Here is a 25,483-nt window from a genome sequence, read left to right as displayed (position 1 = left end):
GAGATTAAGTTACTTTTGTTATATAGCCTCTTTACTCCATCTGAACCTGTTGTTGATACCCCTCTAGCGACGATTCCACATGACACATTAGACAATTTTCTCGTGGTAAGATCTGATGTATCTGGAATCATCTACCTGCACAGGTAGTAGACAGTTCCTCAACAGAGCAGTTCAGAGTTTTGCCAGACCTAACTTTGTGGTAGACTGAGTATTTCCTCCAGTTTCCTAGCGTCCCCTTTTTCTCCCGGGTTAGGTGTACTTCCTTTTCTGTGCGCGTTTCGTAGGTGGGAGAGGTGGGTGGAGAGAGCCTTTATCTATATAGTCCTACTACTAAAATTCCCATTCTGTTTATCTGCTTGTACCCTCAAAGTAACTGAAACAGTACATTACAGTGCAAAAACTTTTGAATCAATGTACCTACTGTAAAATGCGCTAACTTAAAGTATGCATGAAAAAAAAGGATGCGAAATGTTAACACACGTCCATATCGTATATTACGTGGTAAATGCGGCAGGGCATTTCCGTGGAGTTTCATGTCTCCGCATATACTGTATATATATACATATACAGTACAGTATATAATATATATATATATATATATATACATATACAGTACAGTATATAATATATATATATATATATATATATAATATATATATATATATATATATATATATATATAGAGAGAGAGAGAGAGAGAGAGAGAGAGAGAGAGAGAGAGTTTGTCTACCTGTCTGTCTGTCCTCTATGGTAATCAAGGGGGATGCAGGTATAACTCTTTTAACAGCTCTGACAGGTGTAACTTCTGACGACTAATTTAAACATTTTAAACGTGTACATTACATAAGCTAAAGTGACTCCTCTGATGGCCAAGATTATAATAAGAAATTCTCAAGTCAACATAGTGGAAAGATGGTAGCCAATTACTGTTTAGTTTTTTACTTCTATAGCTATATTATTAGCTACAGCAGGTCAGATGGGTAGACGGGTGGGTGGGATGGGTGGGCAGGGATGGTGGATGGGTGGGTAGTGGCAGAATAGGTCCATGGAGAATATAACCCTGGGGAAATGGGTCCAAGGGTAAAATGGGAACCCGAGGGTCTTCTCCCACAAGGAGTGGTCATCCAGGGTCCCAGGTAATGCACGATCATAGTTTTACCTTGGCATCACAGGGTACACTTTCTAGTTTCTGCTTTACTTTTCTCTCATTAACTGAGCAACAACTTATATCTGGTAAATTCAGTCATGGTACCACTTAGGTACAGGGCATTAGTCCTTCCGAGGTACTACTTTTTCTTGCAACTCCCTCTCCCCCTCTCACTGAAGGAAACATTTCCTGTAATGTGTTATCGGAGGAAATAAGTGAAATCTGCATAAACCTTTACCGTATCTGGGAAGCAGAACAGGTGAAGGGTTTTCCTTGATGACTAAATATGCATTTGTAATCCACAATAAAAGCATTTAAGAAGAGGGTCACATAAGGACAAATCTGATACTGTGAAATCTTGCTTCATATAGACATTTTATTGGCATAAACTAATCTATGACACATTTTGCAAGAAGCGCTAACGTATCTTGTTCCAGTAGCTGTTCATGTGCCAGACGGAGCAGGTTTGTAAACAGTGTTGCTAGTCCGTGACAGATGGCCCTTGAAAACCGTGGCATATACTTCAAATGTAGCCTAAACGTGTTTTTCATTGAAAAAAAAAACCTGTATCCCCCAAGTAATTGTGGAAATACTTAGTGATATATCAGACGGCTCTATAAATCACATTTGTCGTATACAGGCCTATGCACTGAAGAATCATCATTATCAAAAGTCCAAAACATGAAAGTAATGCTTTATTTTAACAGATTATTAAATTTTTTTAGAATGGTTAGCATTTACTAGTATCCATGTAATGTGATACGGTTCATGATTGAACTTAAACTATGTGATTTCAATGCGATAATATGTTCCACAGAAGATTCTGTCCAGCGATAAAATACCAGAGTTTTACATATTTTTACTGAATGTAACTTAAATAATATATCAGCATTAATATTTTGAACAAAATGCTTATTTATATTCTCACCCTGGAACAAAGTAGCAAACATTCTATTCAGATGCATCGTACAGTATCTGATATAGACAATTTTCCAGCATTGAAAAGTATTGGACCCCATTTCGTTGCAATAAAATATATTTTTTTATTCAGCGAAATACTGCGTTAATTATCGTATTTGTACAATTCATATGCACTTTACCATTTTACACAAAGAGTATAAACAGGACAACCTGAGGACTAAGGTTATGTTCCCCAATAATGCAATAAAGAAGTAATTGCTGAGGGTGCACTCTGCCTTTTCAAAAGTATGCTGCACAGGGACAAGTGGTGGCAAAATTGTTTTAGGACACGGTACGGTTTATTGAAATTGTCCAAACAGGCCGATAAAATGTGCTGATGGTAACACTGAGTAAGAGGGGGCGATACAGGTACAGTATTCTTAGCTGTTGCCTGAACTATTGGCCAGCAAGACACTTAGTCTGAAAGGGAAACAGGAACGAGCAACCGAGACTGATGCATTTTAATAATGTTTTCGCTTTATCAGAGTTGTAGAACAGATTGTAAAGAGATTCTTAACATGTTGTATTGTCATTACACTATGCATGTAGGCATCGGGTGACTACACACAAATTCAGTATGTCCATTGCATTAGATGACAATGTAAATATAAATGTAATAACACTAATACTGAATAGCTTCCAACACAATTTACTTAAATAGAACATTTACTACATTAGGACATGACAATTTTTTTTTCTACTGCTCAGTACCGTAACTCTTGTTTTCAGGCTGGTCTGTATAAGCAGTGGAAAAAGGAAACACTGGAAGCCGCTGCACGTGAAAGTCGAATGAAACAGAGAGACGAAACAAAACAGCAGGGGCAGGATGGAACAGAACACAGCCAAACTAATTTCAGGAGTCTGTCTGTTACCCATATACAGGGACCTCTGCTGCTTCTCCTGGTGGGCATCACCCTGGGTAGTGTGGCCTTTGTGGTGGAGAGGCTGCTGGTGTCGGAGCCTCACCCTTCTACACCGGGACCAGTGAGACTAGTATTAGACTGATTAATTTTCCACAAAAATCCCGCACACAGATTTTTTTTTTTTAAATACAAAACAGGCCCATAACATAATATAGTATTTGACATCTTAATCCTTTGGGCATCACTGTTGTTACATTCAGACTATTAGTAATCGTTTGCAGGAAACATGAATAATGTAGAAAACACGTCCAGGGGTACTCTGTATATTAATAAGGTATTTTCAGCACTAAGGAAAAAAATACTTGTCTACAAGTCCTTACGCTGTTATGAGGTGTATGCAACGCCAGATTCTGAAAAAATAAAAACTTGAGGTAATATTTATAAATAACTTTTTCCAATTAATAACAGCTCGTAACACGGTGTTAACATCAACTACTCTTGCTACTCTTAGGCAATGAATATACATAAAGTGAAAGTGATATGGCATCAATTATTAATGCGCTTTTTACCATTTTTTTGTAATCGTTAAAAGGCCGCCTTTGGCAGCCTTTTGCTCGATATCAAGTCACTTCTTATCTTCAGAAATGAGTCATTGCCCGAGAACCTGTGGCCCGATTGGACTGGAAATTGTTTTATTCTACATGTGAGAGTATTTTAACTGGACCTTGCTCTAACAAAAGTTTGCGCTACGTGCACCGTTTTTGCTGTGTTACGGTAACAAACAAGCAAATAGAAATCGGATCATTATAACATAGCTCACAGAAAATACAAGTGTGTTTTTTTCTTTACATTTCATGCATACAAAATGATAGTACAGTAAGGTAGAAATGTGGTGCTGACATTGGACAGGCCTATTATCAAGAAAGGTATTAGAGATGGAAACATTCATGCTGTGGCATCGATTTAACTGGGCAGTTACATTGCCTTTCTATAAACGTCCCTTAACATCCTGTCCCTCGAAATGGAGATGCTGGATCTCAAAACAAAGGACCAATTTAATATGCAGCCTATTGAGTTCATATCTAGGTGAGCCAAAGGCAACAAAAACAACAAAATCATCACCACCACCATCATCAACAACGACAAAGTTCCCACCACCATCATGACATAAAAAAAAAAAAAAATCACCACCACCAGCACTGCCACCACAAACTAGAACATCACCAACAACAACACCACCACCACAAACATCAACAGTATCAACGAGACAGATGGTTCAGATAAAGCCTTCAAGTTTTCAGGGTCTTTAATTCAACACTTCATCATATAACTAGTGCCACTGTGTCTCACGACGAATCACGAAGAAACTTACCTGCAGTACTGAACAAGTAGCCTACGACTGTAGTAAGAATATGGACCATATGGGATATTTTTAAGGTGAAGCACCATGTAGAGATTCGCGGGAGTTGTGAACTTGATTGTGAAAATCCTTAGGGAGCTACACTGAAACATCACATGGGACTTAATAACGTTGAATTCCTTGCATTTGTAAATCCTTGGGCTCTACAATGAAGCGGTATATGAGGCTTCGTTAGAATGAGCCACTTTGAGTGTCAAAATCCTGTGGTGACAATGACTAGACAGTTGCACATCTAGTAAGAGCAATGACCGTCTAGTAAGCTTAAAATTAGTAGTGTGAATCATGAACACAGCACTAGTATAGTGACAGGGAGACTGCCAATAGTCTGACACTAGAGGGCAGGTTAATTGCACATGTCCATTTGCTCCCCCATCATACACATACACACAAACTCCTTACCCCCACCAAAGCACTGATTTGTAAAGTGGATGAAGCGGAGATCTAAAGCTTCTGTCTCTCTCTCTCTCTCTCTCTCTCATGGAAATCTATGAAGTATATATATGCAATAATACATTCACTTTGATCGTATGCATTCAAATCTGGATAATCTCAATAATTATTTCATGCAATTAACTGCAAAGAAAGAAAAATTATAAATGATTCTTAGTCTATAAAGTACACACTATTTTTCTTGTAAATGCATCCTCTTCCTGCTTTCTACCATCATTTTCTACCAATTGTAGCACAAATATACTTATTTCCTACATAATAGCAACAGTCTACAATGGGTTAGCGAAGTGTCTGTTTTATTCAACGGAAGAAATATTCAAAATGTTAGCGCTTTTAGTGCTCATGCAGCTCGTTCTCGCCCAGTCTAGCGACGCCAGAACTGGGTTTCGCCAAGACTGACGGTCCAGATTTTCTATAGTAAGGATGACTGACGCTCAGGAACGTCTGACGACTGAACGTCGCCGTTGGACCGCCTGAACTCTTGGTTTTTATAGTAAGGGGAGGGTGGGGCACACTGGGACATGGGGCACTGTGGGGCAACACTGACTCTTCTGCAGAGGTATCTGGGAATCCTGGCTGTGGAAACTTGTACAAACACCACTCTCAGGCCATTGCCTCTACTAACGATGCTAAGGGGGGTTGTGCTGCTCCAGGTCCTCTGTGCTGCAGGTCCTTGTTCTGTCAACAGACGAATGTAATTATTTTACTGTAAGTATGGATGTATCTGTGTATCATATGTATTGCACAAAATGTCTGTATAATAATTACCTAAGTATAACAACTAAATGTGTACATAATGGGATGTTCCTGTTACCATGTGCTTTCCTGATGTTTCTAGAACATGTCTTGCAAAATTTCACATGGGGGACAATGGGACACCTATAATGGGGCACTGTGGGACAGTGGGACACCTATAATGGGGCACTGTGGGACAGTGGGACACCTATAATGGGGCACTGTGGGACAGTGGGACACCTATAATGGGGCACTGTGGGACAGTGGGACACCTATAATGGGGCACTATGGGACAGTGGGACACCTATAATGGGGCACTGTGGGACAGTGGGACACCTATAATGGGGCACTGTGGGACAGTGGGACACCTATAATGGGGCACTGTGGGACAGTGGGACACCTATAATGGGGCACTGTGGGACAGTGTCCCACTGTGCCCCATAGTGATGTAGAGATGTGGATTATATATATTATGCATCACACACTATTGATACTATTGGTCATGTATTATATATTATAGTCTTCATATAATATATTAGGGTCGCAGTTTGATTGCTGCTAACACTCCTGAGAAAGAAGCTCTCGCTCAGTGTAGACCTAAAGCTCAAAACTCTACCAAAACCGAGACTATAAGAAGGACACCAATAGCAAGCCATGACCCTCAAACTTAGTTTTTGAAGAGCAGGATTCATCATCTGGAAAAGAATTGGTTTTATCAGATAATTCATCCAACGACTTTGATGAAGAGATGAACAATGACGATGAGGAGTTTCCTGAATTGGAAGGGGAGTCCAAAATAAATGATTACATTCTGGCTGAGTTTGATACTGCAATTAAGAAATAATATGTGGGGCTTGTAACAAAGGAGAAAGATGATGAAGGGGACTACGAAGTTTCGTATCTGTGGAGAAAGCGGGAATCACTGGAGTTTTTCTTTCCAAACGTTCAGGATATTACTTTTATCAAGCTCAGTGGCAATAAGGTCATCCTCCCCAAGCCTAACACGTGTGGTACAACAAAAAGACAAAATGTATACCTTAACTTTGATTTCAATTTTGGTTTCATTAATGTAATCTAGTCACGTCCCAGTGTGCCCCAGTTCTTGACCCACTGCACCCACACCTGGGGTACAGGTATATATATATATATATATATATATATATATATATATATATATATATATATATATATATATATATATATGGAACCTCTGTGGCTCAGTGGTAGAGTGTGCGTTTCGTACACGGTTGAACCAGGGTTCACGCCCCGCCAGGGTAAAAAACTTTGGGAGTGTTCACCCTGCCATGCACTGCATTGACGGACACAAGGGGTGCTGTGGTTGAGCCATTGTCGTTTACTATAAAGTATGGTTGCACCTAGTCGGCTTGCGTGGGCCGATTACACTTGGTTCACGGACTACACACACATCCAAAGCCACTCCAACACTACCATTACACTTTCAAGCACTTTTCACCCTACATACAATCTTTACCAGACAACCTAAGTCACTTGGTAGAGATACATTGGCTGTATCGTCCCGACTTCGGTCGGGATAGGCCGGTCCTGCAGTGGATACTCAAATGGTTGATGATAATGATTTTATATATATATATATATATATATATATATATATATATATATATATATATATATATATATATATATATATATATATATATATATATATATATATATATATATATATATATATATATATATATATATATATATATATATATATATATATATATATATATATATATATATATATATATATATATATATATATATATATATATATATATATATATATATATATATATATATATATATATATATATATATATATATATATATATATATATATATATATATATATATATATATATATATATATATATATATATATATATATATATATATATATATATATATATATATATATATATATATATATATATATATATATATATATATATATATATATATATATATATATATATATATATATGTATATATATATATATATATATATATATATATATATATATATATATATATATATATATATATATATATATATATATATATATATATATATATATATATATATATTGTTACAGAACAGAGAAAACTGTCCCGCAAATTTCCAGGTTCAAAACAAAAGAGTTAGGTAAAATTATAAGTTAAAGTTTAATGCTCAAACTAACAACTAAACATTCAGGACTCATAAGGATAATGTAATGGCAAAAAACAGGTTAAATATATGGTTAACTGCAATAGCCTCTATTAACACGAAATTAGCAAGAGTAAATTTATCTAAGTCAGCCCTGATAATTATTATAATTATTATTATAATTATTATTATAATTATAATTATTCCCTTGTACAAAGGAAAAGGGGAAAAAGAAGTGTGTGGTAATCATAGGGGCATTTGTCTTCTTAGTATTATAGGAAAAGTGTATGGTAGGATACTTATTGACAGAGTTAGAGAAAGAACAGAGAAATTAGTTGGAGAAGAACAGGGAGGCTTTAGGAAGGGAAGAGGTTGTGTAGATCAGATATTCATTCTCAGATCTTTAGTGGAAAAGTTTCTAGAGAAGGGAAAGAAGTTGTATGCGGCTTTCATGGATTTGGAGAAAGCATATGACAGGGTGGATAGACTAGGATTGTGGAAAGTATTAAGAATATATGGAGTAGATGGGAAGTTGTTGAATGCTGTGAAGAGTATGTAAGATGGTGCGAAGGCTGCAGTGCGTGTGGATGGTGAACTAAGTGAATTTTTCTCTTTGAAAGTTGGGTTGAAACAGGGATGTGTCATGTCTCCATGGTTATTCAATCTGTACATGGATGGGGTAATAAAAGAGGTACAAGGTAGGGTAGTGGATGTTGGAGTGGCCCTGGTGAGAGAGGATAGTGTTTGGAAACTCCCTGTACTGTTGTTTGCAGATGATACTGTGTTGTTGAGTGAAGACGAAGGGGAGCTGCAAGGCTTGGTGGATGAGTTTGAGAGAGTGTGTAAGAGACGGAATCTAAAGGTGAATGTAGGGAAGAGTAAAGTGATGGTCTTTGAGAGAGGTGAAGTCAGTGAATGTACAGCGAGGTTGGATGGTGAGGAATTGGAAAATGTGAGTACGTTTAAGTACTTGGGTAGTGTGATGAGTAAGGATGGAGGTTTGGAGGGTGAAGTGCCTGAAAGGGTACAGCAGGGAAGAAAGGTTGCTGGTTCTTTGAAAGCAGTGATAAGAAACAGGGAAGTGAGCATGGAAGTGAAAAAGTTACTACATGACAGTATTGTGATACCAACTCTAACGTACGGAAGTTAAGCTTGGACGTTGTTGGAAGGACACAAGTCAAGAGTGAGAGCCGTGGAAATGAGTTATTTAAGAGGAGCCTGTGGAGTCACATGGAGAGACAGGCTGACGAATGAGGATATAAAGGAGCGTTGTGGTGTTGATGTGGATGTGATAGGAAGCGTTATGAGGAACACACTGAGGTGGTTTGGCCATGTGGAGAGGATGGAGGGTGAAAGACTGACGAAGAGAGTGTATGTGAGTAAGGTGGAGGGGGAAAGAGGGAGGGGGAGGCCGAGGATGAGATGGAGAGATGGGGTGGAGAGGTATATGCGAGAGGGGGGTGTGAGTTGGGAGCAGGGGAGTGACATGGCAGGGGACAGGGCGACTTGGAGGCGATTTGTTTCTGGCCACCCCAAACGGGATTGAGGCGTCTGGCAATAGATAGATAGATAGATAGCCCTGATAAAATGAGAAAACCGGATAATGAGCAATATATATTATTACAGATAGAAAATATTAATAATAATGGCTGACAATATGAACTTCACATGAATCACAAAAAACTCACCAGGCCTACGGATTAACTCCTTATGCTATACAGTACAAGAAAAAATGCAATAACACTTATACTCAAATTACACAGCTGCTAGATGGCTGGAGACTTCCTGAGCACTCACAATAATAACAACTGTATAGGGGAGGACAGAGGTGTGAGCAAAATGAGGAGTAGATCTAAGTGGCAATTAATGCAGAGACTGAGCTCATTATATAGGGGCCGGCAGAGCTTGACACAACTTGCAAGAAGGATGCGCAAATGAAGCCATAGGGGACAAAGAGTTGACACTCCTGCTCTGAACAACAGAAAGAACGACTTACTCTACTATAAGGGAGGAGGGGGGGAGTGAGGTAGAACACGCAATATGGAAGCCACGAGGCGAATCATGATCAAACATGCAGCATACTGTACGTTAGAATTATACAAAGGATGATGAAATCATAGGCTATGTAACACCTCCCCACAAAGAAAAGAGAAATTTTCAAAGGAAATTTCTTATTACTCTAAAACAATCTGTCTAAAGTCTAGATAAGCAATCTGCAATAACATTTTCTTTCCCCTTGACATGTTGTATGTCTAATGAATACTCCTGAAGAAGTAGACTCCATCTTGTCAATCTCTGATTTTTATCTTTAAACTTACTAAGGAATTTCAGTGGGTTATGATCGGTATAAATGACTATGGGGTCAAAACCAGAATACAAATAAAATTAAAAATGCTGTAAACCCAAAATCAAGGCCCAAAGCTCTTTCTCAATAGTTGAGTAGTTCTTTTGAGGTGGAGTGAACTTTTTACTGTAATAAGATACAGGGTGTTCAATACCCTGATCATCCTCTTGCAGCAAAACAGCCCCAGCTCCTGTATCACTTGCGTCAACAGCCATCTTAAAAGGCTTAGCAAAATTTGGAGTAGCGAGCACTGGCTGACTTAATAGGATAGCTTTAAGTTTGCTGAAAGAGGATTCACAGTCATCGGTCCAGACAAATTTAACTCCCTTTTTCAGTAGGTGTGTAAGTGGTGATACAAGAATTGAAAAGTTAAGAACAAATCTCCTGTAATAACCTACCATTCCCAAAAATCTTTGTAGCTCTTTCCTACTTTTAGGTCTGGGAAGATCGCTTATAACCTGAACCTTAGCTCCTGGTGGTACAACATGTCCAACACCAATTACGTACCCAAGGTACTGAACTTTAGCTTGACCAAACTCACACTTTGATAAATTAGCTACAAGATTAGCCTGAATCAAACGCTCAAGAAATTTACTGACATGGCGTAGGTGATCTTTCCAGTTGTCACTGAAGATTAATACGTCATCAATATAAACAACACACCCTGCCAAACCCTCTGTTACAACATTCATGAGCTTCTGAAATGTGGCTGGTGCATTCTTCATACCATATGGCATTACAGAACATGCAAAAGTCTTTCCTAGTGGTACTCGTACAAAACATGAGATCTCCCTAGCACGTTCAGTCATAGGTACTTGCCAGTATCCCTTTAACAAATCAAACTTCCTTATGTACCTAGCCTTTCCGATCTTGTCTATGCAATATTCCACGCGAGGGAGAGGGTAAGTGTCTGTTTTGGTTATCTTATTAACACATCTGTAGTCGATGCAAAGTCGCTGTGACCCATCTGGCTTAGGGACTAGAGTGACAGGAGAACTCCACTCGCTCTGACAGGGCTCAATCATCTTGTGGTCCAACAGGTAGCCAAGCTCCTTCTGGATGAGAGGAACTTTCACTGGGTTCACACGGTAAGGAGGCAGTTTAATTGGCTTTGCGTCTCCAACATTGACATCATGCATCAACACAGTGGTTCTTCCGGGAGTGGCACGGAATACTTGCGGGTACTCCTGCAGTAATGCCGAAAACTCCTGCCTTTCCTCGGGAGCTAGATGAGAAAGCTTAGTCTGGAGATCATTCATGATATCAGGATTCTTCCCCAAACTATCACTCAGGCTCATGCTGCATGGGAGAGCTTCACTTGCAGACTTGGGTGGAACAGCTACAGTGCAGACTGGGTTATTTTCGTCCCGCCTGTGATATAACTTTAGCATGTTGATGTGACAAAGTTGCTTGTTCTTTCTACGATCTGGTGTGGCGATGACATAGTTGACATCACTGAGTTTCTTCTCCACGAAATAAGGACCACTAAACTTGGCTTGAAGAGGTTGCCCATGAACTGGTAGCAGAATCAAAACCTGATCTCCTGGCTGAAAGTGGCGTAACCTGGACTTCTTATCATATCAAGTCTTCATCTTCTCCTGAGCAGCTCCTAAATTCTCTCTCGCCAGCTGTAAAGCAGTGGACAGCCGTTCTTTGAACTTCATCACATACTCCAGCAGGTTGACGTCATCTTTCTCCGACAGCCAGCATTCCTTGAGTAACTTAAGGGGTCCTCTTACTTCATGGCCAAACAATAGTTCAAAGGGTGAGAAACCCAGTGATTCATTTGGAGATTCTCTTGCGGCAAATACAACGAATGGAAGGCCTTTATCCCAGTCTTTCTGATGTTCCAAACAGTATTTCTTGAGCATCGATTTCAGTGTTTGATGATATCTCTCCAACGCTCCTTGGGTCTGGGGATGGTAAGCTGAAGACGTGATCTGGGTGATGCCCAACTCTTTCAGAGACTGCTTGAAAACATTTGACATGAAATTATTTCCCCGGTCTGACTGTACCTCCTTGGGCAGACCACACTTTGTGAAGAACCCTAGCATTTCCTTAACCACGTTCTTTGCTGAGATATTTCTAAGTGGAATGGCTTCAGGATAACGAGTAGCCATATCAATCAGGGTCAACACTTAAGAAAATCCTGAAGAAGTCTTAGGAAAAGGGCCCATAATATCCACTAACACACTGGTGAATGGCGCCTCAGAAGGAGGAATGGGAACTAGAGGTGCAACCTTTTCGGTCTGATTACACTTCCCCACAACTTGACAGGTGTGACAAGACTTACAATACCAGGAAACATCCCTGAAGATACCTGGCCAGTAGAAGTGTTTCAAAATGCGTGCCACAGTCTTCCTCACTCCAAGGTGTCCTGCCAAACTGGAATCATGAGCCACTCTAATGATATCCTGCCTACAAACACGAGGGATGACAACTTGATGTACAACCACCCATTCACAGTCGGCTGATGCTGTTGGGGGTCTCCACTTTCTCATGAATACTCCTGACTTTATATAATAACAAGTAGAAGCACCGGCTGACTCTTCCTCACTGCAAGCAGAGTTAGCTAGACCTTTCAACTCAGGGTCAGCAACCTGCAACTCAACCAACTCTTGACGAGACAAATTATCAACACTACGGGGTACTGCCTCATCTGGTGAGTGGTCCAAATTAGCATGAAACGTGTCAGCTAGGATAACATCATCATCATCATTATCCTCTAAGTCACCAGTAACTTTAGACTTAGCCCTAGTGACAGCACATGCAGAGAACACATCAGGGGCATCACAATCCTGGGCCGCAGCCACCAGCTCACTAGACAACTGAGGAGCTGGACACACTTGACTTCCACCAATATGATTTCCTAGTAAGAAAGTTACACCTGACATTGGGAGTGTCTCAACCAACCCAATCATTACGGAACCATTAACAAAACTAGACTCTAAATTCACACTGCACAGAGGGACAGAGAAGTAATTATTCCCTACACCTTGTAAGATTACAGTTTCATCAGAGGAATTAACATTAGAGCCTAGAACACTGGTCAGCATAAGGGATTGGCAAGCACCTGTATCACGATATATTTTAACTGATTTCCTGTCATTACTGTCCAGAGGACTGACAAAACCATCAGACAGGAAATTAGCACATGAACTCTTGAGAGTGTCACCCACGTTACTGCTCAAAAGAGGAGCTTCATCATGAGAATTTAATTTACCCCCCAAAGCAGGTTCAGTTAACTCAGTTAAAGAATTCTGGGAACTCTCAAGGGTGGACATTAGACCAATTGACTGAATATTTAAAGACTCCTTTTAGTTAACATCACGCTGTCTCCTGAACCATTTCTCCGTAGTATGACCAAGCTTACTACAATAAGTACATTTACTTTTCCGAAACCTAGAGGTGAACCTGGTATTTACTTCCTGAGAAACATCATCTTTATTCTCTTTCCTGTTACCTGTACTCTGAGTAGAGGCAACGTACTTACTCTCAGCTTTCCTTTTTTCTTTAGAATATCTCTTGTGAGTGAGAACATATTCATCAGCTAAAACTGCAGCATCAGACAAATTATCTATTCTTCTCTCATCAAGATATAGGTTTACATCATTATTAATACACCTTTTGAAGTCCTCCAGCAAAATCATCTGCTTAAATTTACCAAAATCAGAATCCACATTCTTAGAATTTAACCACTGCTCTAACAGTTCTTCTTTGATTTTTGCATACTCAACATGGGATTGCTTATTTTGCTTATAATTGTCCTAAATTTTACTCTATAGGCTTCAGGAACAAGCTCATAGGCCTTAAGAATCAAGCTCTTAACTACATCATAATTATCAGATTGATCCTGAGGCAAAAATGCATAAGTTACTTGAGCTTTACCGGTGAGAACAGTCTGAAGGAGTACTGGCCAATACTTTTTGGGCCAATTAAAACCTGTAGCTACCCTCTCAAACAACTGAAAATACTTTGTTAAATCAGATTCATTAAAAGGAGGGACAAGTTTAACATTTTTAGCCACATGAAAATCATCAGAGCTAGATGATCCAGTTCCAACTTGTTTCATGCGATACTCATGGTCTGCTTGAATCCTAGCAAGTTCAATTTGTGCTTCCTGAGAACGTGCCTGAAACTCTGCCTCCTTAGCACGAGCCTCCTGCAGGGCTAGCTGTAACTTAGCTAATTCAATCTGCGTTTGCTCATTTGGAGGAGTTACATTAAACAAGCTTTCATTAATCATGTCGACAATTTGATCTTTAGAATGATGAGAGCGAACAACAATTCCCAATTGTTGAGCAACAAGGTTATGTTCATTCTTTGTTCTGTTTTCTACATCACACACTGTTTGCACATTTGACAAAAGATCTTTGGCTTCATCAAGCATAGTAATAGTAGACATCATGAATAAATCACAGTCACAAAATATCAAGCAATATCCTTATGATAATATCCTGAATATCCTGATAAGAGACCGCCAAATTTATGTTACGGAACAGAGAAAACTGTCCCGCAAATTTCCAGGTTCAAAACAAAAGAGTTAGGTAAAATTATAAGTTAAAGTTTAATGCTCAAACTAACAACTAAACATTCAGGACTCATAAGGATAATGTAATGGCAAAAAACAGGTTAAATATATGGTTAACTGCAATAGCCTCTATTAACACGAAATTAGCAAGAGTAAATTTATCTAAGTCAGCCCTGATAAAATGAGAAAACCGGATAATGAGCAATATATATTATTACAGATACAAAATATTATTAATAATGGCTGACAATATGAACTTTACATGAATCACAAAAACCTCACCAGGCCTACGAATTAACTCCTTATGCTATACAGTACAAGAAAAAATGCAATAACACTTATACTCAAATTACACAGCTGCTAGATGGCTAGAGACTTCCTGAGCACTCACAATAATAACAACTGTACAGGGGAGGACAGAGGTGTGAGCATAATGAGGAGTAGATCTAAGTGGCAATTAATGCAGAGACTGAGCTCATTATATAGGGGCCGGCAGAGCTTCACACAACTTGCAAGAAGGACGCGCAAATGAAGCCATAGGGGACAAAGAGTTGACACTCCTGCTCTGAACAACAGAAAGAACGACTTACTCTACTATAAGGGAGGAGGGGGGGAGTGAGGTAGAACACGCAATATGGAAGCCACGAGGCGAATCGTGATCAAACATGCAGCATACTGTACGTTAGAATTATACAAAGGATGATGAAATCATAGGCTATGTAACAATAATATATATATATATATATATATATATATATATATATATATATATATATATATATTATTTTTGTGCGGGCCAAATCTTTTTCAGACAAGTTGATAATTTCTGCTGCATATACATGTTGATGCTAATTGTTGATAGTTCTTTTCCCGTACTTCGCTTCTCTAATACCTATTCAAATAAATGAGTTATAGTATCACAATCATTTTTTTTTTGTCCCACTGTGCCCCACTCTCCCCTACGGCCCTCTAAGTGTCCTGGGGCTGAGCGACTTGCGATAATGACGTAATCAAGATAAATAAGACTGAGTGGCCTATCATGCCGGTGAAGACTGCATTAATACCATGAAGGCTGATGGGGCATTATTCAAATCAAACAGAAGTCTACGTAAATTGTAGTTACTAGACGGGGTGGTGAAGACAGTAATTAGACGAAACAAGTCCTCCATTTCTACTTACCAATAGCCGCTCAACAGATCCAACGAGGAAAATACGCAGTTATTTTCTCCTAGTGATTCCAACAAATCAATGACCAAAGGATCTGGGAATCTATCCGGACCAGTCAAGGAATTGATGCGGCGATAGTCTATGACAGGGTGCAATTCACCACCCTTCTTTGGAAAGAGGAATAACGGACTCTTACACAGACTGTCAGAATATTCAATAACATCGGATTCCAACATTTCCTGAATAAGACGATCAGCCTGTTTACGTTGACTATGAGGTAAGCGATAGGCAGGGACATACATGGGTTGAGCATCAGGCTGCAATGTAATCACTTATTTAACTAGAGTAATTTTGCCCATGTTCTCATCGGGCAGAGCTACAACTTCGCAATAGTCTCGCAAAAGATCAAAGAACTGATTTCTGTACTTTGGATAATTACACCGTTTCACATAAGACTCAAGATTAGTTCGGGTAGTATAGTCAGTAGAATGAACAACTGATCGCACATTTGTGACCGAGTGGGAAATGTTGGCAAATACGTACGGCCACTGGGTATACCAAAAAAAAAAAAAAAAATCACAAATCTGTGTCCCAGCACACAGTTTAAGTGGTGCATTGGTAATGTTGGCTAAGTACATGTAACATAAACCATCGTGTGACACCAAGCACATCACAGACTCATAACTTAAGCCCCCACGACAGGTCTCAAGCTGAGAAATAGCAGTGACACTGCTAGGTGACCTAACAATCCTCAGAGCAACCTTACTATATACATTAGGGGGCAAAACAGTGAACTGTTTTACCATCGCTCAGTTGGTTACTGAGGACTGCATTAAGTCTACCAAAGGCAATGAGGTTGGTAATGAGTTTGATGATGCTACAGTGTTACAGGATGGCTCACTGTTATCAAGTTGTTAATCAGGGCAAGAATCTGAAGAACGTAAGAGTCAGTAATGAAATTAGGTTGGTCAGTAACGGAATCAGGCATGTCAGAGGATGGAGAATCGATAGGAGGGACAGCAACTACTTCAACTTGTGACTGGAGGGGAATCTAATCTGAAATACTTTCACAAACCAATCTTGAATAGTAATGCCTCCACGAGCTGGTACCACATTGCTATCTTCGTCTGTCATGGTTTTATCCCCAAGAAAAACGTCAGCAAGACAGCTGATCCAAGGAGTGACATAAATATCAGCAATGAATGGTTTTGCTGAATCATGTAGAGAAATTTGAAGCTGAATTTTGCCTTTGACATTTAGATCGGATCCATCAACACTACAAAGACAACGATCGGAGGGCTCAAGGAAGCTAACATGTTTCAAGCAGTTACATTTAATTCTTGCTAACGCCTGTTCTGTTACCAAGTTGACGGTAGAACCTGAATCCATAAAGAGGGACATTCACTTGATAGCATTTTCAACGCACAACTACCCCGAAGGAACCTAATGCATAAACAATATACGGGGACAGTTCATGGTGTTCAGTAACTGCTATGTTGGAGGTTTCCAAGTGGTGTGCAGCTCTTCCCCCGAATGCTATCGTGCAAGAAAAATGACACTCCTTAGTAGTATGGCTTGTTGATGATACTTAAAAAAAACTCTGGGCCGAATGGCGAAGGAAAATGCCGTTACCGGTCATAATATCTATAATATCCATGGCCAGACCACGACCTATGGGATTGTCTGTCCTCACGGAATTGTCTTCGCCCGTGATAACAATCTGACCTACGATGTCCAGCAACACCACCATGCCAACAAACAATGAAGGGTTTCTCGCTCCTACGTGTCGTCGAATGGCTACGCTCACCAGTCAGGCGACGACTCTAGGCAGGTGTAAGGAACCTGCGTCACAAGTGAGAACGAGTATTAGAAGAAATACCGTTAATGGATGAACATGAACGAGTAGGGAATGCAGAGCCGCGCCAGACATCGTTGTTTGTATACGCGGTTGAGATTGCAAGAATGGTGAAGAAGACAAGTACACCGGACGGAAAATGAAAGATGGGGAATCTACGAAGTAGTGAGAGGAAGTGATTGTGTAAGAGGGACACTTTGGGAAGGAGGAGTAAGAGTAACTGTTTCAGAATTATCTGATAGCCCGAAGACAGCACTAAGACTGTGATTTGGTGTGTTAATTGTATTATAAGTTGGAGTAATAGTGGTAGGAATAGCAGTGTGTGAGTCTGGTTGTACATAAGCAAACAACCGCTACGAAGCAAGGTTATGTTACTATCACCACTGTTATTATTATCATCATCTCTAGTTGACCTGCAAGTTAGGGAGTGTTTGGATATAAGGCATACTGTATATAGCTGGAAAGAAAAAGTCTGAACAGAGAAGTATATACTGTAGCCACACTTATGAAAATTAATCATAAACATTGCACACGATATGAACGAAAACTGACAATTTTATAAAGAATGAATAAATAAATGAATGAAAGCACAAATGAATAAAGAATGAATGAACGAAGGAATGAATGTAGGAATAAATGAGTAAAGAATAAATGGAAATGAATTATACAAAATGAACACTATATGAAAGAAAAATAATGATTTTATAAGGAATTAATAAAGAAGGATGAGAGATTAAGATTAAGGAGGAATATGAAAAATCTAAAATTATGAAGTAAATAGAGTACTGAATGAAATCAGCAATGAAAAATAATATTAATCACAATATTTAAAGAAAATGACATTTTCTAGAGAGGGTGAAAAGGTGAGAAGGAGGCAAGAGGCGTTCACTCGGGCGAGTGTTGTTTTGGAGTGAGGTGGGAAAGTGACAGAAAATAAACACAGATGTATTGACTAACGCTGAAACAATTAGCAGTGTTGGATGTTTACTTTCTCGAAGTCTGAGGCTGAATGAAAGTGTAGACTCTGTCCACCAGCCAGAGCGAGTGAGTTGATTGAAGAGAGCGAGATGACGCAAGTCTTGACGTGGACGTATGTGAGAAGTATAGCGTCTCCCAAAAGTCAGAGCAGCTGAGTTGATTGGAGAAGCCTGATGGCACAAAGCCGTGACGTGGAATGCTGTGGTTGGTCACACACTCATGCAGGGCTTTGGTTGGTGACTTAATGCTTGCCCGTGAGGTGAATTGCTAGGCAATGATGGAGAGTGGGAGAAGGGTAATTTTCCACCAGTGGGAAAGGCAGGACCATGGGTGGGGGGAGAGGGGAGATGGCAGTTCACCCCAACATAGATGCAGGACACACACTCCTTAGTTCCATACAGAAAAATGCAGTATGTGACAAGATCGGGAGGGCAGGCAGTTGTAGGCCCCGGAGATAAGCACTGATCACAATGACATCGTGGGCTGAGATGGGTGTGGCAGGGTGGCTGGTGTGCGGTAACGATTTATATTTTCCTACAACAGGCCAGACAGGAATAAGGGCGATGACAGTTTCTCACACCAAGAAGGCGCAGGACACACAAAACAGCGCCAATGTGCCACACAGCACAGGGCAGGAGCGACGGAAGCTGCAATAATAGGCTGCTGCAGGCTCCAGAAAGGGAGACCACAGGCAGTTGTAGGGCAGGACATTTAGTGTAAGATATGCAGGTCACTGGGAGGGTAAAGGTGGATAATCGTGGTGCAGGGTGTAGAAAAGACCAGGGCACAGCATGAGGCATGGCAGGACAGCTTTGCCCATTGCAGGGTGTCTTGGCGGCAATTTGGCGGAGAGTATTCGTAGGAGACGTGCTTTTTCTTGTTCAGGCCACTTTGCTGCCACCACTTCGAACCAGGTATAGAGGGCAAAGGGTAAGCTCAAAATCTATTCCTACTTTCTACTTTATTCATGACCATATGCTCATAGGTCTGCTCGATTCGAGCCCTGTCTCTGCATTCCCACTGGCTAGCAGGCCCTCATCTCACTCTCCACTCTCTAGACCTGAACTCAACATAAATAGCAGGTGACGCCAGCTGAGACTCCAAAATTAGTCACATAGGCCGGGCCACACTTATAGCTCACGCGTACATACTATTAGATGTACACTAGTATATACCGAAATCAGCCTAGTTGTAAGAAATTATTAAATCATTTGAAACACATCCGCTCTGAAAAATTTCTTTTAACTTATTATGAGCAACACCATCCCATTGTCTCTACCACAAAGTACGAATCGTGTACCTAGGAAGGTGTCATAATTATATCAGAAACGGGAAGCAGACCGTCGAGAAGACACAGCTTTAGCCAATGTATCCGCCCTCTTACTGCCCTCCACACCAACATGCTCGGGAACCCAGCAGACGTCCACACGATGGCCACGAGGACCAGGGAGAAAAAACCTCTCTTAAATTGATAAAACCATTGGATGGAATGAACTAAATGCCTCCAGGGCAGACAGAGCACTGCGGGAGTCAATAAAAATCATGAAAACAGACTGGGGGAGATTAAATATGGTTTGGAGAGCATTTGAAATCACAGTCAGTTCCACCATATATACTGAAGCAATACCAAGAAGGCTAGAGCCCCTACTGGAGGACTGGAAAACGACACCAAAACCTACTGCAGAATCAGTCTTAGATTTGTCAGTATTGACAGTGACAGAGCCCTAATGAGATATGTTCTAAAATGAGAGAGAAAGACACCTGAGAGGGAAGTGAACTCTTTTTAACAACAATGGTCCTACAAAATGTCACACAAGGAGGTAGGCAAGAACCCACCCTCGGGATCCGATGTGCACAAACTGCCAGTCTTGGAACAGAGAGGAGCTAACATAACAGACCAGACCGTGCAACCAAAGGGGCTTCGGGAAACTAGGACGAGTGTCACAAACAGAAGATCGGGAGTCCTGGGAGACCATGGCTAAGGAACTGAGTCCGGAAGGTGGTGAAGACAATACCAGCATCTCATCATCAACGACTGGTGACGTAAATTCAAAGGGAAGGCATCAGCATCCGCAAATAAACTCGAAATCAGGGATGACCTGAATGCACAAGTTACCAGACGTATACCAGCATGATGCACTAACAATCAGAGACGGGCATCTGTTGCAGAGGAGTAGCTTTCACACCCATATTCAAGTTTAGGAAGGATAAGGGGTTCTTGCCGGAGGAGGGTCTGACGGTCTGCACCCCAAGAGGTATGAGCCAAAACCCCCCAAAGACTCACAGCTTAATACAAGCTGCCTTAGTAGAACGGACATGAGGAACCCAAGTTAGTCGTCTGTCAAATAGAAGACCCAGAAAACGAGTTTCTTCCATGCAGGATATTCCCCGACCATAGAGATACAAGTGAGGGTCTGGATGAACCCCCTGAAGACAATAAAATTGCATAGGTACTGTCTTTGTTAAAGGTAAACGGAAGCCACATGACTCAGCCCACCCAGAAATTCTGTATGAGCCATTTGGAACTTCCTTTCCATCAGAAGCATTCTAGATGCAGTGATGGAAATTGAGAGGCCATCTACATATAGTAACCTCGTACACCATCAGGAAGTACACTGATTACACTGTTGATGGCCACAGTAAAGAAAGTAACACTAAGGTAAGGTTACTTCCCTGTGGAACCCTCATCTTCAATTGCATGGACATTTGAAAGCACTCCTCCCACTCGGATCGTTAAAAAACGGTGGAATAAAAATTACTGAATAAAAGTAGGCAACCGCCCACGAAGACAGGTCATAAAAAGAATGTAAAATGCCATGACACCAGGCAATGTCGTATGCCTTCTCCAGATCGAAGAAGACTGTGGCCTGGTATTGTTTAGTGGAGAAAGCCTCACAGTTAGAAGATTCCAAGGACAATAGTGCGTCAGAGGTAGATAAGCATTTTACGAAAACCATACCGGACAGGGGATAAGAAATCTCTTCTCTCTAAACCCACACAAACCTAACACACATCTTTTCCAAAATCTTACACATACAAGAAGTCAGAGAAATGGGCCGATAATTCGTGGGCAGTAGGTGGTCCTTACCTGGCTTGGGGATGGGGATAACTACAGCAACACGCCAACAAGCTCTCTGTCAGTCTGTGTCTGTCTGTCTGTATGTATGTATGCCTGTGTTAGTTTGTTTGTCTGTCTGCCTGTCTCTGTCTGACTGCCTGCATCTGTCTATCTGTCTGAAACTCTGTGTCTGTCTCTCTAGTTGTGTGCCTGTTTTTCTGTGTCTGTCTGTCTTTTTTTTTTTTTTGTGTCCAACTCTGGGCATAGACTTCACAGCCTGCTCCCAAGGCCCAGTAGTCCTCCTACATACCATACACCGCTACATGTCACCACTTCGGCGCTAACACCTACCATCCATATTGAATACATACTAGGGCTATCTTATACAGGACTGGTGTATTGGTACGAGTATTAGAAGGGGTATTTTTATGACATGTCGGCGGGTCTTTTGGTAGATCAGTAAAGTCTGATTTAATGAAATTCAAATCCTTAACCCTCCCATCCCGTCGACATATGGTACGTTGCAACATTTTGCATTTGCCAGTCCCAGCGACGTACTGGTACGTCGTGCAATTTTAAGATCCCTAATTTGCACAATTTTGAATTTTTGCACGTGATTTTTCGTATGTATACACGGGACACCTTCCTCTATTCCTCTACAAGATGCCAAGCAGGGACAATGCCTTACACCGCATAACCTCCCCCCTCCCCCCCTCACGCCATCGTCTCGGCATTTCACCTGTTACCAGTGACCTGGCCAGTAAAGATATTCAGGGCCAGAGTGATTCCCCAATTGATGACAATGTGGAGGACAAAGTTTACATAGCATTAGAAGAAGAAACAGTCAGAAATAATGATCAGGTAATGTGGCAAAAAAAGGTCAGGTATGGTGATTAGTTAGTGAGTGGAACAATGCTTATAATGCCTATATTACTGCTTGAAAACCAATATACTCTCATACTACATATAAATTCGTACCAAGTAAATAAATAAATACCGTTTATGAGTTGTGTAAAACCTAAGGTTCCGTGTCCCTTATGGCCAGCTGCGACTATATGTCATGAGCCAGTTACACAGGAAATCCGGGTATGTAATGGGTTGCCTTATTTTACACTTGGGGAGTAGTTGTCTTTGTTCCCAGAGAGCGATATGTAAAGTTCTTTGTCTCATCATTTTTATTATGGTTGTGGGGGCACCACTTGTGGATTTTGGGCCAAATTATAATGTCTGCAAATTACTATTTTTTTAACTGTTCCCAGAACCTCTTAGAACAATAGGTGCTCATGTGTGTTACATTACAGTCTCTGATGTGGTTCCAGTTTGTCTGAATAATTGTGAAACACTCTATAACCTACAGTATATTGTAAATAGACTAATATAAAGTAGAAGCAGTTTGTGGTATGCCAAACATTATTTTACAAGATACATACACATCTCACAAAATGTATACAACTTGTTTAAAATGTAATATTACTGGATAATTGCTATTGTTACGGAACAGAGAAAGATAACGTACACTTTAAGTGAGAATACTAAAAATCACTACTGTCCCGTAAAGTTCCAGGTTCAAAACAAAAGAGTTAGGTAAAATTACAAGTTAAAGTTTAATGCTCAAACCAACAACAAAACATTCAGGACTCATAGGGATAATGTAATGGCAAAAAAACAGGTTAAATATATGACTAACTGCAATAGCCTCTATTAACATGAAATTAGCAAGAGTAAATTTAACTAAGTCAGCCCTGATAAAATGAAATACCAGATAATACTCAGTGAATGCAAGATATATTATTACAGATACAAAATATTATTAACAATTGGCTGACAGTAACTTTACATTAATCACAAAAACCTCACTAGGCCTACGAATCAACACCTTTTGCTATACAGTACAAGAACAAAATGCAATAACACTTATACTCAAAGTACACAGCTGCTAGATGGTTGGAGACTTCCTGAGCACTCACAATAATAACAACTGTACAGGGGAGGACAGAGATGTGAGCAAAATGAGGAGTAGATCTAAGTGGCAATAATGCAGAGACTTAGCTCATTATATAGGGGCCGGCAGAGCTTGACACAACTTGCAAGAAGGACGCGCAAATGAAGCCACAGGGGACAAAGAGTTGACAATCCTATTCTGAACAACAGAAAGAACGACTTACTCTACTATAACGGTAGAAGGGGGGACTGAGGTAGAACACACTCGTGATCAAACATGCAGCATACTGTACGTTAGAATTACACAAAGGATGATGAAATCATAGGCTATGTAACACCTCCCCACAAAGAAAAAGAAATTTACAAAGGAAATTTCTTATTACTCTAAAACAATCTGTCTAAAGTCTAGATAAGCAATCTGCAATAACATTTTCTTTCCCATTGACATGTTGTATGTCTAATGAATACTCCTGAAGAAGTAGACTCCATCTTCTCAATCTCTGATTTTTATCTTTAAACTTACTAAGGAATTTCAGTGGGTTATGATCGGTATAAATGACTTTGGGGTCAAAACCAGAACACAAATAAAATGAAAAATGCTGTAAACCCAAAATCAAGGCCAAAAGCTCTTTCTCAATAGTTGAGTAGTTCTTTTGAGGTGGAGTGAACTTTTTACTGTAATAAGATACAGGGTGTTCAATACCCTGATCATCCTCTTGCAGCAAAACAGCCCCAGCTCCTGTATCACTTTCATCAACAGCCATCTTAAAAGGCTTACCAAATTTGGAGTAGTGAGCACTGGCTGACTTAATAGAATAGCTTTAAGTTTGTTGAAAGAGGATTCACAGTTATCGGTCCAGACAAATTTAACTCCCTTTTTCAGTAGGTCTGTAAGTGGTGATACAAGAATTGAAAAGTTAAGAACAAATCTGATGTAATAACCTACCATTCCCTAAAATCTTTGTAGCTCTTTCCTACTTTTAGGCCTGGGAAGGTCACTTATAACCTGAACCTTAGCTCCTGGTGGTGCAACATGTCCATCACCAATTACGTACCCAAGGTACTGAACTTTAGCTTGACCAAACTCACACTTTGATAAATTAGCTACAAGATTAGCCTGAACCAAACGCTCAAGAAATTTACTGACATAGCATAGGTGATCTTTCCAGTTGTCACTGAAGATTAATACATCATCAATATAAACAACACACCCTGCCAACCCCTCTGTTACAACATTCATGAGCTTCTGAAATGTGGCTGGTGCATTCTTCATACCCCATGGCATTGCAGAACATGCAAAAGTCTTTCCTAGTGTTAAAAAACATAAGATCTCCCTAGCACGTTCAGTCATAGGTACTTGCCAGTATCCCTTTAACAAATCAAAATTACATATGTACCTAGCCTTTCCAATCTTGTCTATGCAATCTTCCACGCGAGGGAGAGGGTAAGTGTCTGTTTTGGTTATCTGATTAACACGTCTGTAGTCGATGCAAAGCCGCTGTGACCCACCTGGCTTAGGGACTAGAGTGACAGGAGAACTCCACTCGCTCTGACAGGGCTCAATCATCTTGTGGTCCAAAAGGTAGCCAAGCTCCTTCTGGATGAGAGGAACTTTCACTGGGTTCAAACGGTAAGGAGGCAGTTTAATTGGCTTTGCGTCTCCAACATCGACATCATGCATCAACACAGTGGTTCTTCCTGGAGTGACACGGAACACTTGCGGGTACTCCTGCGGTAATGCCGAAAACTCCTGCCTTTCCTCGGGAGGTAGATGAGAAAGCTTAGTCTGGAGATCATTCATGATATCAGGATTCTTCCCCAAACTATCACTCAGGCTCATGCTGCATGGGAGAGCTTC

Source organism: Coenobita brevimanus, chromosome 40, assembly GCF_032717465.1.
Source record: "Coenobita brevimanus isolate Jiangsu-jjx chromosome 40, ASM3271746v2, whole genome shotgun sequence".
Lineage (NCBI taxonomy): Eukaryota > Metazoa > Arthropoda > Malacostraca > Decapoda > Coenobitidae > Coenobita > Coenobita brevimanus.
The sequence above is the reverse complement of the archived record's forward strand: the minus strand, read 5'-3'. Positions refer to the sequence as shown.